This window comes from Mus pahari, chromosome 6 (assembly GCF_900095145.1).
Source record: "Mus pahari chromosome 6, PAHARI_EIJ_v1.1, whole genome shotgun sequence".
Taxonomy (NCBI): domain Eukaryota; kingdom Metazoa; phylum Chordata; class Mammalia; order Rodentia; family Muridae; genus Mus; species Mus pahari.
In genome coordinates, this window is record NC_034595.1 from 85,614,986 (window position 1) to 85,629,268 (window position 14,283).

Here is a 14,283-nt window from a genome sequence, read left to right on the forward strand (position 1 = left end):
GACACACAGCCATCACAGACAGGGGACAGGAACCTGAGACACACAGCCATCACAGACAGGGGACAGGAACCTGAGACACACAGCCATCACAGACAAGGGACAGGAACCTGAGACACACAGCCAATAGTAGAAGAAGGTTTGGACCCAGCCTGACTGCAACCTTTGCCTCTTCCTGTCCCTGCTTCCACCTCATCCACTCAGATAACATGCCCTGAGGACCAACTCCACTCAGATAACATGCCCTGAGGACCAACTGCACTCAGATAACATGCCCTGAAGACCAACTGCATAGCACCCTGTGTGACGCATAACTCGTACAATCTCGTATGATCAAACAGATAACAATGAACACGAGAAATTCAACTGGGGTTAAACACTATGAAGGAAAACCCAGCGCCCCTCAGCAAAAGGAGATGGAGGCAGCGGAGGGGTGGGGTGACCGTAAATGGTTCCGCGATGTCAGCTGGGCTGAGCCCCTAGTGAACACTAAAAAGGATAAACTTGTTTCTTCATCTGCAGCCTAAGAAATCCCTTTGTGCCCCCCAGCACCGACTCTGGTATAGCTTGCTGATCTTGGCTAGAAAAGCTTGCCAAACGGACAGAGGGGCTCGTACTAGGAGGGGCTCTGCCGCAACAGCAAACAGCACAGCTCAGCCTTACAAATGTCATAAAGCGACTGGGTTCCGGACTCATTCATCCCGGAGCCGGAGAGCTGCCACCCCATAAGCGCCTGGTGTCCGCATTCATCAGCCTGCTCGGGCAGGCTTGCTTCTCATTTTTCTAGGTCTGTGGTGATGGACGATGCGTGGCAGCCCTTCTAGGTGCCTAATGAGGACCGGTGGCGCTCTCTCGCTCCCGCAAGACTGAATTCCTCGGGCCACATACTTAGGATGTTTCCAGTGACAGTGTGAGCAGAGAGCGAGAGGAGTGCTTGAAAGGATTCCTGCAGCCACCCTCTGAAAAGAGACCCTAATCACGCGGGAGCCGGCAGACAGAGCATCAGGCCATTTGATCGCAAACCCTTGAAAGAGACACCAAAGAACAATTAACTAGAAAAACCAAAAGGCCTCCTCGTGATGAACTAGTGGGACCGGCCAAGAGAGAGACAGAAAACTCAGATCGTTTGAACTACTTCAGTGATCGCAATCAAAGCACACACGAGCCCTGGACTTGCTCGGTTTCCAGAGCCTTCCTCCTGTACTCCTCCCCCCCCCCGAAATCTGAGGCCCCCATTTCTGACAATCAGTCAGTTCTGATGGCACCAGGATTTCCTCCTTCCCAAGCTGCCTCCAGATCTGGGGCTTTCCTACTGGGGCCCATAAACCTGCCACAGAGAGATGGCAGCTCCCGCAGTGTGGGCAAACCAGACCCCTTCCGCGCACGGACCAGACAAATGAGCGGACAGCCGTGACAGGTGATTCGACAAAGCCGTCAAAAAATTCCTCTTTTCCACACTCGCTTTGGAGGCACCGCTGTGGGTGATGGTGGCTCACTGGGCCTCTTTCATAAATCTCAGAGACAGGCTCTTCCTGACACTTCCTACGGAGGATAGACTGCGCTGAGATTCCCATCCCTGACAGCCAGACATTCTGTATAAAGGCAGAAACCATCTTGTTTTCCCAGTTCTGAGCTCAGCGGCTGACAGGCATTGTTGTTTAAAACACTGTCAGCTGTGGCCTGTGCGGTGTGGGGCTCAGCGGGGAAGACACCTGCTGCCAAGCCTGATGACCTGAAGCCCATCCCTGGGCCTCACGCGGTGAAAGGAAAGGACCTACAATTGTTCTCGGCCTCCCGGGCATGTGCACACCCACACACACACTTGCACGCAAATAAATGGTTTTCAGAAATAAGGACAACACCGACAGCTGGCCTGAAGTCAGGCTAGGGGAAGGGGAGGATGGGAGCAGGATGACTGTAAGGTAGAGGGGGACAGGGGCAGGATGTCAGGCGTGGGGGTTAAAGCTGGGGTGAAGGTGGAGTAGGGGTGAGGTTGTTAGGAGTGGTTTCCCTAAGGAGGGACTTCCGCTACACCCACAGACCTGCTCTGTTCTCTCAGGCTGTTCTTTTCTGGATAGAGGGAGAAATCCTTCTCACTTCCACAAGGGACTTGATAGTCCATGTGTGAACCTGAGAGGGATGAGTGGGGAGGAGGCCGGTGCTCAGGTCTGACTCCAGGCCTAGCTGTGCCCAGAGACAAGGAGCGAGACAGGTGGGTTTCGTTAGTTGGCTTCAACTCCTGTATGGAAAGTTCTGGATGGAAAGTAACTGAAAGAGGGACCCTACATGGAAAGGCAGCTTAAAAGACAAAAAACAAACAAACAAACAAAAACAAAAAAAGAACCCTAAGGATTTAAATGCAAAAATAGTCCTGGTGTGATTAGCCATGATCATTTAAACCATTGAAGGTTTAAACCCTCTTGAGGTCAGAGATGGAACCATCTTCCTCTTCGTATGGATACAGCAAGATTTTAAAATGCAAAGTATCTTGATTAGTGTCTCTTCTCCCCAACCAGGCTATGGTAATTAGCACATGGCTGGAAGATGAGATTTAAATATGCCAATCAGTCCATTTCCAGGGTTTAGCTGAACAATCCGGAATGGGATTATCTTTAAGGGATAACCACTTCTTCAGGGTCACAGCCACGGCTGGGGCACTGACGCCCCTCAGATGATCTCTCCAAGTGGTCTGAGCAGCTGTGCTTCAGCTTAAAAAAAATAACAGCCACCCAAACCCTGCCGACAGCATCATCTGAAAATCCCACCGGTGTGCCTCTGGAGCGAATAACACACTCTGAGTGTTCGTGCTAGAACGACCGCCATTTCTTCCATTAATGGAGACTTTTAAAGATCAGCGGGATGGGGCGACAGAGAAGCTTCGCAGGGAGCAGGGTACAGACTGTACCCAACCGAGATAGCTAAGAGCGCCCTGCCTTCTCTGTCAGTCATCACTTCTTCCATAGGAAGTTAAAAACCTCAAGATCCACGACTTCTGCAGCCCATGGGGGTGTGAAGAATAGGCTCCTCGGAAGAGAGAGTGCAGAACAGGACACGATGCTCCCCTGGGCAGACATACAACTGCTGGTTAATGGATTAGAACATCTGTTTGGACACGATGCTCTGAAGTACTCTGGGTCTTTCCGTCTTCTTGAAAATATATACTTCTTTGAATGGTTCTTCCCCCATCCGTTTTTTTCCCCAGTACCAGGAATCGAACCTGGGATTTCATTCACACTATGCTGAACTAGACCCCCAGACCTTTGGCAGGGGGAAAGTTCAAAACATCTGTTTGTTTAACTGTTATGTGTGCACTTGCACACACATGCACACATGCAGCAATCAGAAGTCAGCTTGCAGAAGTTGATTCTTTCCTTCCACCATGTGGGTCCTGTAACGTTGCCTGGTAACCCGCCCAGAGATGGCAGTCAGGTGCTCAGGGCTTGGTGGCAAGTGCCTTTACCCGCTGAGCCATCTCCCTAGCCCTCCAGCCTTCTTAAGGAGCTTTCTATACCTGTACAATGGCAGAATGGCTGGAAAAAAAAAAAAAAAAAGACAGGCTTCCTTTCTTCAGCAAATGGTCTTGGACACAAGGGGATGTTACCAAGCAACATGGCAGAAATGAACCACACTGATAATCCACTCCATAGTAATGGCTTTTATAATTAAAGATCATTGCAAATACAACAGATCCCAACCCAAACAAGAAAGTGGAGAGACAGGCCACCTCTGCCTTTCTCAGCAATTCTACTGTTTACACACGGGCCATGCTCCTCCACGGGAGTGGAGAGGTCTGGGATTAACCTCCTGCCAGGGCCTGTGGCTGTAAATCTAACGGGGGCCAGCACTGTGTTCCCAGAGTCCTCACAGGTGGTAATTACAGCTACCAGCCCGACTCATAGGGTCTGCTCACAGCTGAGCAGGCCAGAGACTCCATGGCATGTCTCTCGAAGGCAGATCCTGCCAGCAGGATCGGCTGGTGTCTAGCCGCCAGCGTGTCTAACCATGAGATAAGTTTCCCCATACACAGGATCCTGAGTCATGGCCCTGCCTCCACCTTCCACCTTCCCTTGCAGTTTCAGCCCTCTCTATCGGGCGCATTCTTTGTCCACTAACACAGCGGCATCCCACAGGCTAGCTCAGAGCTGAGGACTCCTGCATCGCTCCTGTGTCCGGGAGCAGTGCAGACAGCACACGCTGAACTTAAAACTGCGACTGCTATTGGCCAGCAATCTGTAAAGATGCCAGGGAGAGTTTAAATTCATAATTAGATGTTGGCTACACAAAGTACCTGCCAATGGTACCGCTGCTGACCATGGTCACATGGCAGAATGATGTTCAATGTGAGGAGATGAGAAAAAAAGAGGACTCTCCGGGGAGGAGATGTTGTGCGGAACTCTTTCTCCATGTCAACAATTCTGCAAGCAAATTCTAACGCTGTACCGCCTCACCCCATGGGTTTGAACACTTCTGACATCAAACAGCCAGAAACAAGAAGGAGAAAAAAAGAAAAACAAAAACAGACACACAAGCTCAGCGTTAAGAAAAACAAAACCGTGGTCCTGCTGCCCTTCAGGAGAAAGAAGGGTGGGCGGGACTGATCGGGAGATGGACCTCATGAAGAGGGGCTGCCAAGGCTGTCACTCAACCCACACGACCACGGCAAGGGTGCAAGGCAGACAGATGGCGCTGTGCCGGTGCTCCCTACCCACAACTGGGGGTGTAACTTCATCTTTGTGGGGTGCGTGGGATTCATGCACCCCTTGCGGGAGTTTCGGGGTTAGAAGAACCCTAGCGAAACCCCAGGGATGAAATCGCACAGGCGCTGGCTTTCTAAGGTCCTGCCCCAGTGCCAACTCATGTCTATCGCCCTATGCGCTGAGGAGTGTGCATGTTCCACGTACATAATCACGTGCACACACGCAGAGGCCAGGGAAGATACCAGGTGCCTTTCTCTATCAGTGTCTGCCTCACCCCTTGAAGACAGGGTCCCCCCCCCACGGAACTAGAAGCCCGCCATTTCCGCTGTGCGGGCTTGGCTGGCTGGCTGGATACAGAGCTCCCAGGATTCACTTGTCTCTACTCCCCCAACACTGGGTTCCAGGCATGCACAACCTGACTTTTTACATGGGTGCTTGGGATTCGAACTCAGGCCCCCATGCTTTTAAAGCAAGTGTTCTTACTGACTGAACCACTGCCCGAGACCCCTACATTCTACGTTTTGATTTTAAAAATAGCCTTAGAGACTAAGAAGGCTTCCTAGATGTTGACAGGCCAGAACTAGTCTCAGCTGCCCCCACCCCAGTGAGCTCAGCTCTGTCCAGGTCAAGGCAAACCAGGGCACTGCTCCGTAACTCAGCTAGCCATCAGATTCACCCCATTACCCACAGCCGATCTGCCAAGAACTAGACTAGCCTTCGGGGCTCAGAGGACCAGGATGTGTGCATACCAGGCTCCCGTTCTTTCCAGCAGTCTTGGTTTGGAGTTGATAGGTGGGCTTCAGGGCATATGGGAACCCCTGGAAATGTCATGTAAGGCTAGGTAGGATGTGTCTGTGCGCATGTGCGAGGAGCATTGTTCTAGGATAGAAGGCTTACAGTTTTATCAGATTTATACAGGAGTCCCTGACTCCAGAAAAATCACTATATGTATGTGAGCCTTAATGCAAACTGCTGTGACCTGCCAGAGACAGCCCAGAAAGGCAGGAAAACAGTGGAGGTGAAGAACTTTCGGTTCCCAATGTAATGTCAAAGGATGGGACTACGAAGGCGAGGTGTGTGTGTGTGTGTGTGTGTCTGAGTCTGTGTATGCTTGGCATATGGAAGCACTGTACACCAGGTTTTAAGGGTCTCTCATTTGGCCTGGAACTCATCAGGCCAGGCTACATGACTGGCAGTCACAGGGCTGCCTCTCTCTACCCCCCCCCCCCCCAGTGCTGGATTGCAAGCAAGCACCACCACACCCAGTGTTTACCTGGGATCCGGGCATTGGACTAAGGTTTCTATTCTTTCAACACAAGCACTTTATCAACTGGGCCATCTCCGCAGCCCCCAAGGCTTTCTCCTTGCAGCAAACCTCTTAGATGCCTCTGAGACCTGACTCCTGCCTCAGCCTCCTGCTTTCCTATCTTTACTGAACCCACATTGTTTCAGGTTCTGTGTTCAAGGCAGGCACAAGTTCTCGTGTGAGAGACAGATGTCTACTGTCCATGCACACAGATAATCACAAACTGAAATCCATGTGAAATCCAAAACCAGTCGCGGAGAAAATGGCCAATGATTCCACAACATGGAAGGTTTCCAGAGCATTCCATTCAGGTTTAGACACACACACACACACACACACACACGCTGGAAAAGCTCCTTCAGGATGAGGGTTCTAATCACATGACCCTGCAGCTTATGGAGTTTGTGACACTCCGCACTGGGAAGGTACTTGTAGTTGCTCAACAAATAGGTAGACCCACAGACAAACTAACTACCCTGTGATATCTCTCAGATTAAACACTTTTAACTCCATGCAGGAGCAGAGGTCTCTCCTCAGGTCTTCAACCCACACACAGTTGAGAAATGCCGGCTGAACATGAGTTAGGCAGCAGGCACCCCAATTCAGGGTTCTACTTCTGTTATGGGCACCTTCCCTCACTTCAAATCCGTTCATGTCCATGTTAACCTTGGTCTCAGCTCCTGGCCATTCACACACAGACCCTGGGCTGAGCTGGATCCCCATCAGTGCTCACCCTTGGTCGGGGAAACTGAGACAGAGAGGGCGTCTATGCATCTAAAGGGGGTTAAGTTTGCAAAGCCAGACCACGGGGGTCTCACGCGCCTTTTGTCGCTGGACTGTCTCGGCCACTGAACAGGCCACTGTGGTTCTGGCTCCTTCCTTCCGTATCCCAGGACACCAGTGACTTCTCTGATGAACCGTGTGGGGTGTAACAGCTGTTCTTAGTTGTCGACTACATCTGGAATGAACTAAAACCCCGAGATGGAGAGGCACGCCTCCGAGGTGCTTTATCAGCTGTGGGACGATGCACTCCCGACGGAAGGCACACCTTTCATCCAGCTCTTCTGAGGCAGGAAAACCCAGCCTCTAATCTGGGCCCTGCCTTCTGCTAGAAGCCCATATAAGGATTTGTAAGAAGGAAGCTTTTGCTCGCTGCCGGCGTGCTCCTGCCTCGCTAGCAAGTCCACGTCTCCTGGTTCTTCTGCTCAGAGGCAGCCATTGCTGGATTAGCTGGACCATAGCCTGGAAGTCATTCTAATAAATCCTCTGTGTGTGNGTGTGTGTGTGTGTGTGTGTGTGTGTGTGTGAACAGACATTCATTCTAAAGTTCTGTTACTCTAGAGGACCCTGACTAATACTGTTGGCCCCACGTTTTTTGACTGCACTGAGCAGCTAGCCCACAGTCTCATACATGGTAGGCAAGAACACCACCACTAAGCTATATCCCCAGCACGTGGTAACTTTGTAATCCTCTACAGTGTTTTGTGGCATACACAATGACTTCAAGTTTAATCTCTATTACCTTTTCCCCACCATTTTTTGCTTGTTTGGTTTTGTTTTTTGAGACAGGGTTTCTCTCTGTAACCCTGCCTGTCCTGGAACTTGTTTTGTAGACCAGGCTGGCCTTGAACTCAAGGCCTGTCTCTGCCTTCCGATTGTTGGGACTAAAGGCCCTCCACACCTGGCACCCTATCACTTCTCTCAGTCCAGACAATGATAAAAAGAAATCTCACATTTTGATTCACAATGTTTGCCAATTTCTGTGTAAATATTCTCACCTCTGCCCATCTCAAGCAATCAACATGATGTCACTGGACAGAGCCAGTACGTGTAAACCTACACACAGACACCATAGGTCTACACGATCTATCTAAAAGTCTACACAATCTATCTAAAAAGCAGCAAGATAATTAGCAAGAGATAAGCTCTGAGCCTTTGCTGCCCGTGTTTTCAATATACTTAACTTGTGTAAAAACTGCACTTTTCAAATAGCAGTCGTTTTAACAATAAGCCCATAAAATGTTCTTGCTCTTGGGAGAAGTGGTCTTCTCCAAGGGATGAGCCCCCTAATTGGTTACCCAATGCCAAGTAGTCAGTCCTGAAGGATATACATACACACAACTAAAAAGACTCAATATAATTGTGTGTGCGTGTGTGTGTGTGTGTGTGTGTGTGCATGTGTGTGTGACAATAACAATCAAGTGTGTGTGTGTGTGTGTGTGTGTGTGTGTGTGACAATAACAATCAATGAAAAGGAAACCTGGAGTTAAAGGAGACAGGGGACAATGGGGGAAAAATTGGAGGGGAAAAATAAAATGGGGGGAAATGGTATTAGATTTTTATTTTATGTGTACGGAAGTTTTGCCTGAGTGTATGTCTGTGCACCATTTGAATGTATGGTGCCCATAGGGACTAGAAGAGGGTGTCAGATCCTCTAGACCTGGAGTTACAAATAGTTGTGAGCTGCCGTGTGGGTGCTAGGAATCAAACCAGTGTTCTCAGTAGCTGAGCCATCTACCCAACCCACATAATTATATTTTAATTTTAAAAATTTTCCACCCTCTCCTGTCAGCTCTGGGTCCCGTCAGTCCCTGGCTGCACTAGCCAGGCAGGCCAGCCTCCCCTCCAGAGTGGGAAACCAGCCTCCCTTCCAGCCCCATCAGAGTGGGGTACCAGCCTCCCCTCCAGCCCCATCAGACTGGGGTACCAGCCTCCCTTCCAGTCCCGTCGGAGTTGGGCACCAGGCTCATTTCCAGCCCCATCAGACTGGGGTACCAGCCTCCCTTCCAGCCCCGTCGGAGTGGAGTACCAGCCTCCCTTCCAGCCCCGTCAGAGTGGGGTACCAGCCTCCCCTCCAGCCCCATCAGACTGGGGCACCAGCCTCATTTCCAGCCCCGTCGGAGTTGGTTATCAGCCTCATTTCCAGCCCCGTCCGAGTGGGGCACCAGGCTCATTTCCAACCCTGTCAGAACGAGGTATCATTGAACATTTTTGAGATCTGAGGTCAGGGTGGAGACAGAGCCAGGGTGCAGGGACCACAAGCTAGAGTGACTCTGGCAGGCCCTGAGAGGCGGTGGCCCTGGAGACAAGCAGTCTGACACTGAAGAATCAGGTGCCCCGGGTGCTGGCTCAGCAGCAAGAAGAGCCATTCCTGCCTTTCCCCACTCCCCCCTCCCCTCTCCCATCCTCAGCCTCCGTCCCTTCCACACCCTGGCTGGTGCAGGTGCACTTAAATTAGGAAACAGCCAGGGCAAGCGGGCGACAGACACGCTGTCCAAGTCTTTCAGTCAGGTGGTGGGGAGGAGGATGCCCAGGGCCCACAGCCCCCTGCTCCTCCCAACCTTTCCCCGCTCGGGCTCAGACCTGCCGGGAGGGAAGAGTCGGCAGCCATTCCTCTGCTTATCCTTCTGTCCAGGTCTGAAGAGACACAGGCTGCAGATAACCTGATAACCCAGCAATCTCCTGGCTTCTCACCGAGCAGGCGAGTCAAAGCTCAAGAGGCTGTGGAGCAGCCTCGGTGAGTGAGAGGTGCTATGGAGTGGAGAGGTGTGGTGTGTGCCTGGGGAGGCCGCAGGGACATACAAATCGGGGACCGTGTGGAGGGAACCCTGGGTAGCCCAGACACAGAGCCCATCTCACAAGACAGTTGAGCCTGAGATATAAGGAACACAGAAAGGCCAGCATGGAGAACAGACAGTGTGGGACAGAAACCAGCAGACTCCAGATCCCAAGAGCTCTGCGTTTACTATGGCATCTTAGACAGAGTACTTTCCCTGCCTCACATCCTCATCTGCAAAGGAGAGCGATTCTGAGACTATTGTGAAGACCAAAGGATGAAAACCCCGTCCCTGGGCAGCTGAGAGGAAGCTCCCAGAAGAGGTGGAATTGGGGGTTGGGGAGAGTTTGGGTGAGCAGGAAGCTATCTATCTCTGTTCACTGGCTTTGTGTTCCCATGGAGCCCCGGGCCCTCCTCACTCCCCCAGGTCCTGAGTCCACAGCCTGGACACCCGGCCCTCACAGGCGGCATGCCCACTCTCTGTCTACCCCCACTTTCCAGCTGTGTTAATTTCTACCTCTAGGCCTCAGTTTCCAGCACGGGAAAGCCATCCCTGTCCCCTGAGTCACCATGAAGATGGATAACTTAGAGGAAGGACCCACCCTATCACTAAGTTTCAGGCTGGCTAACTTACTGTGTGCTAGGCCACCCAGGTATGACCAGTAGCACCTAAGACAGCTAGGATCCAGTCTCATTTTTTAGGACTGCCAAGACCCCAGGAGGCAGCACAGTAAGTGAGGGGTGTTACGTACATAGATGTCCAGCTGTAACCCCGCCCCGTCCAGATGAGCGGGCCCTGAAGCTGACAGCTATCTGGCCTGCAGGGCAAGCTGTGACGTCGGTCATCCACTTCTGCTCACTGCAAGTTGCTTCAGCTCAGAGCTGGAGTCCCCAGACATCACCTCAGGGTGCCGGTTGCCTGTCTCATTACACTTATGACGGAGAAAAGGATGAGGGAGCTGTGGTGACTGACAGAAGTCACCACTGACAAAGCCCGTGGGCAACAGGGCCCACACTCCCGATTCCTCCTTTCCCACCTGTCCATGGCTCTGGATAAGGCAGTCTGGTTGCTGTGCGTCCATTAGACAGAAGCCTCTCCCCACCCCAAACCCAGGCCCCAAAGGACATGAACAGAGCTAAGGGACAACAGGTCACTATGTTCTCAGCACAGGAAACAGAGGCCTTGAGCCTTAAAGTGGCAGATGGGGAAGAAATTATCTCTTGGTAAAGGAGGCAAAGAACATAAATCGCTGCTCCAGATGAGTCACCAAAGTGCCTTAGGCTGAGAAAGGAAGGCGCCACCATGCCAGACTGCAGGCCTCACGGGGCAGGGCCCAGACAGGTGACCTTTCCTTTCAACTATCTCTTCCTCTTAACTCCGTGACTCCTTGTGCCCAGCAAACTGAAGACAGACAGCAAGATGTCAGCACGGGCGTGCCGGAACGCGGGTCTTTCCAAGTTTACTTCTGAGGGCATTTTCAAATGAACCTCTGCAATTAAGCAGGCCTCGGCTCCGCGTACTGAGGGCACAGCACTCAGAGCACAAGACAGAAGGCGGAGACAAAGGGGAATGAATCGCTCAGGCTGAGGCAGCATTGCTAACACAAAGCACAGCTAACACTTCAATAAGGCATTACTAAGGGGGTAGCCTGGGGCAAGGGACCAAGGGACCTGTGGCCAGAATGATAGAATGGCATCTTTCAGGCAATGTAGCTCACAGGCAGAGTGCTTCCTTTATTAAAATGATATCTTCTAAAAAGACTTGACTTGGTCATTGTATCTATTATGTCCAATTATAGTTTATCTGTGTCAGGTGATAATACAATACCCCACTCATTCTGGAAATAGGACATGTCAATAAACATTCCTCCTAAAGCTGGCATGTGAAAGGCCTGCTACACAAGCATGAGGGTCTGAGTTTCATCCCCAGAAGCTGTGGGAATGCCAGCTGTGCTAGAGACTGGAGACAGGTCGGCCCCTGAGACCCACCTGCTGACAGGCCTGACCTAACCAGTAGATCCCAAACCAACAGAAACCCTTCCTCAGGGAAGAAAACCAAGTGTCCATCAAGTTGACCTGGTGCCCACATACGTGTACATACACGTGTACCTACACACAGACATACAAATGATTTCTTCTGTCAAGGATTTTATTTAATTTTATTTTATGCACATGAGTGTTTTGTCTCTCTGTGTATACGCGCACCATACGCATGCAGAGGTCAGAAGAGAGTGTCGGATCCCCCGGGATAAGAGTTACGGACACTTGTGAGTGGCCATGTATATCCTGAGAGTTAAACTGGGATCCTCCATAAGAGAAGCATGTGTTCTCCACCACTGAGCCATCTCTCGAGTCCCACAAATACTTCCATAAGGAAATAAAGAAGAGACACGATGACTCTGTCCCAACATCTGTCTCAGTGTCAGAACGCCACTTCTGTAGCCTCCAAAGAGGCAGCGGCTGTGGGGGATACCCCACTGACAGTTTGAACTCTGTCCTGTCTGCACCCTACACTGTCATGCTCAAGGACAAGATTTTCCTTCCTCCTTAAATCCAACTTTCACCCAAGAGAAACAGAGGTTAGAGGCGAAGGTACAGTGCTTCATACTTTCCCCACATTAACCCGAGAACGCGTCCCCGGGGAAAAAGGGCATTTTCTGCAGAGTTTAAAAAAAAAAAAAAATTAAGATTCCTTCCAATAGATTTGGAAGTTATTCCTCCTGATTGGAGGCTGAGAAGACAGCAGGCGAGAGACCAGAGCGGAGCCACACAGGAAAGAGACTGCCTTCTAAGCAGCTGCGCTAGCCCCTACGCACCATCGATCACCTCCTATCCCCAGGGCCCGAGCAAAGAACCAGTCAACAGGATTCCATCTGTATTTGTCAACTCTGCTTGCTCCCTGGAAGCCGAGAAAAGAGATTAAACCACAAGTGTCCGAGGCTCCCTGTGAGTAAACCAGTCATTCGGAGTCATGAAAGTGCCTGAGGTTAACAACCAGAGAGGTGGGCAAGGAATGAAGTCGTTGGCTTCAGCCCAACCAGGCCTTTGAAAACAGCGGCTGATGTCAGGTTCCCAGCCTAAGCTCTACGGAACCCCAGACGAACCCCCTCCCAGATGGGACTTACATGAGACAGAGAGTTGGACAGTGATGGGTGGTGGTAGCCAGAACTAGAGTCACTCAGTTCCTTTGTCCAGGGTCTTTTGGGACCTTGTAGGCTGGAGTGAGTGAGTGTGCTCACATGAGCTAAGATCTAAGTTTTATGTTCATTTTAAACCAGCCTGGCTTACTGTAACCTGAGAAAGCTTTGGTTCCACTCAACTCCACCACAGTTTGGGGGCATGGAAATTTCACTGCCAAACTGTGAGCAGATTACACTCTGTGGCACCTACATCAAGTGAGCCACATGAGAATGGAAGCAAAATCCTGTGGCCCATTATTTGGCAAGGCCCACCCAGCCTGCCAGGGTAGTCCTCAGCTCCTGGCCTGGATTCTGCCCGACAAGAATGGCATACCATCTAGCCCAAACCAAGACCAGCACAGCTTCCTCTTTACAAAGCCCAGAGCCTACAAGTCTGGTGCCTCATGAGTCAGGAGGACTGGCCAGGGTCTCCAGGGCCACAGCCGATGACAAGTCCTCAGCTGTAAAGGCCACTTCCCATCACTCTTGCTGAGAATACAAAAGTCAGACTAAGGAGGGTTCAGAAAGGTTAATGGGGCTGCCCATAGTCACACAGCACATCAAACAGAAAGAAGCGACTGTAGGGTCTCTGGACTAGGAGACGTGAAAAGAGGATCTAGCTAAAGAGTGGTTTTGTTTGTTTGTTTGTATTTTTTGGGTTTTGTTTTGTTTTTTTGAGACAGGGTTTCCCTGTGTAGCCCTGGCTGTCCTGGAACTCACTCTGTAGACCAGGCTGGTCTTGAACTCACCAAAGATCTGTCTGCCTCTGCCTCCCGAGTGCCAGGATTGGAGGTATGCACCACCACTGCTGTACCAATGATTATTTACAGGGCTGTCCTATGTACAGTCTCACTTTTAATAACACCCACAGATTGGCCCCATGGAGTGCCAAGGCCGTCCCTCACTGTGGCACCCCAAAGTGTCCCCAGACTCTGACATATGTAGAGGTGGGATTCACAGCTGGGAGCCACTGGAATAGTTTGATGGCAAATTATATACCGCCCAAATGTGTCCCTCCTCCTCTGTCTGGGGAGAGCCAGGCCACTCGGGAGCTCGCCTGCAGGGACACCTGAGGGAAAGGCCCGGGCAAGCACTGCAGACAAGTCTAGGGAGATGAGCTCTGAGGTACCGTCTCCATCATGGCCCCTTGCCCAGGACAAGCATTCTGTAAGGATCAATCCATCTGAGAGGATGGGGTAACAGGTCACTGACTTAAGAGCAATTTAAGTTAGAGACACTCTACAATCCCACAGAAACACAAAAGCTTTCTGGTCAGTCTACAGCTAGCTGTAACCCCTGGGGAAATGTCAGGGTTCTAACAGTGACAGTAAAAACTAATCTTAATTAAACAACTACCATGCGCCAGGCACAGTATACGTACTCTGACCCCAGGGAGGTTCCCAAGATCACCTGTCATGCCAGAAAAGAAACTGAGGCTGTAGTTAAGTTACTTCTTGCTTGGGACCCGTGGTCCATCCTGTGAATCTGTAGCTAGCTCTCTCTCTCTCTCTCTCTCTCTCTCTCTCTCTCTCTCTCTCTCTCTCTCTC

General features: G+C 51.0%; 1 protein-coding gene across 1 annotated transcript in view; it reads right to left on the minus strand.

Moving 5' to 3' along the window:
* The window catches only part of Man1c1 (mannosidase alpha class 1C member 1), a 142,703-nt gene that overhangs the window by 98,166 nt on the left and 30,254 nt on the right, over window positions 1-14,283 (minus strand). The gene's annotated exons all lie outside the window — the stretch shown is intronic.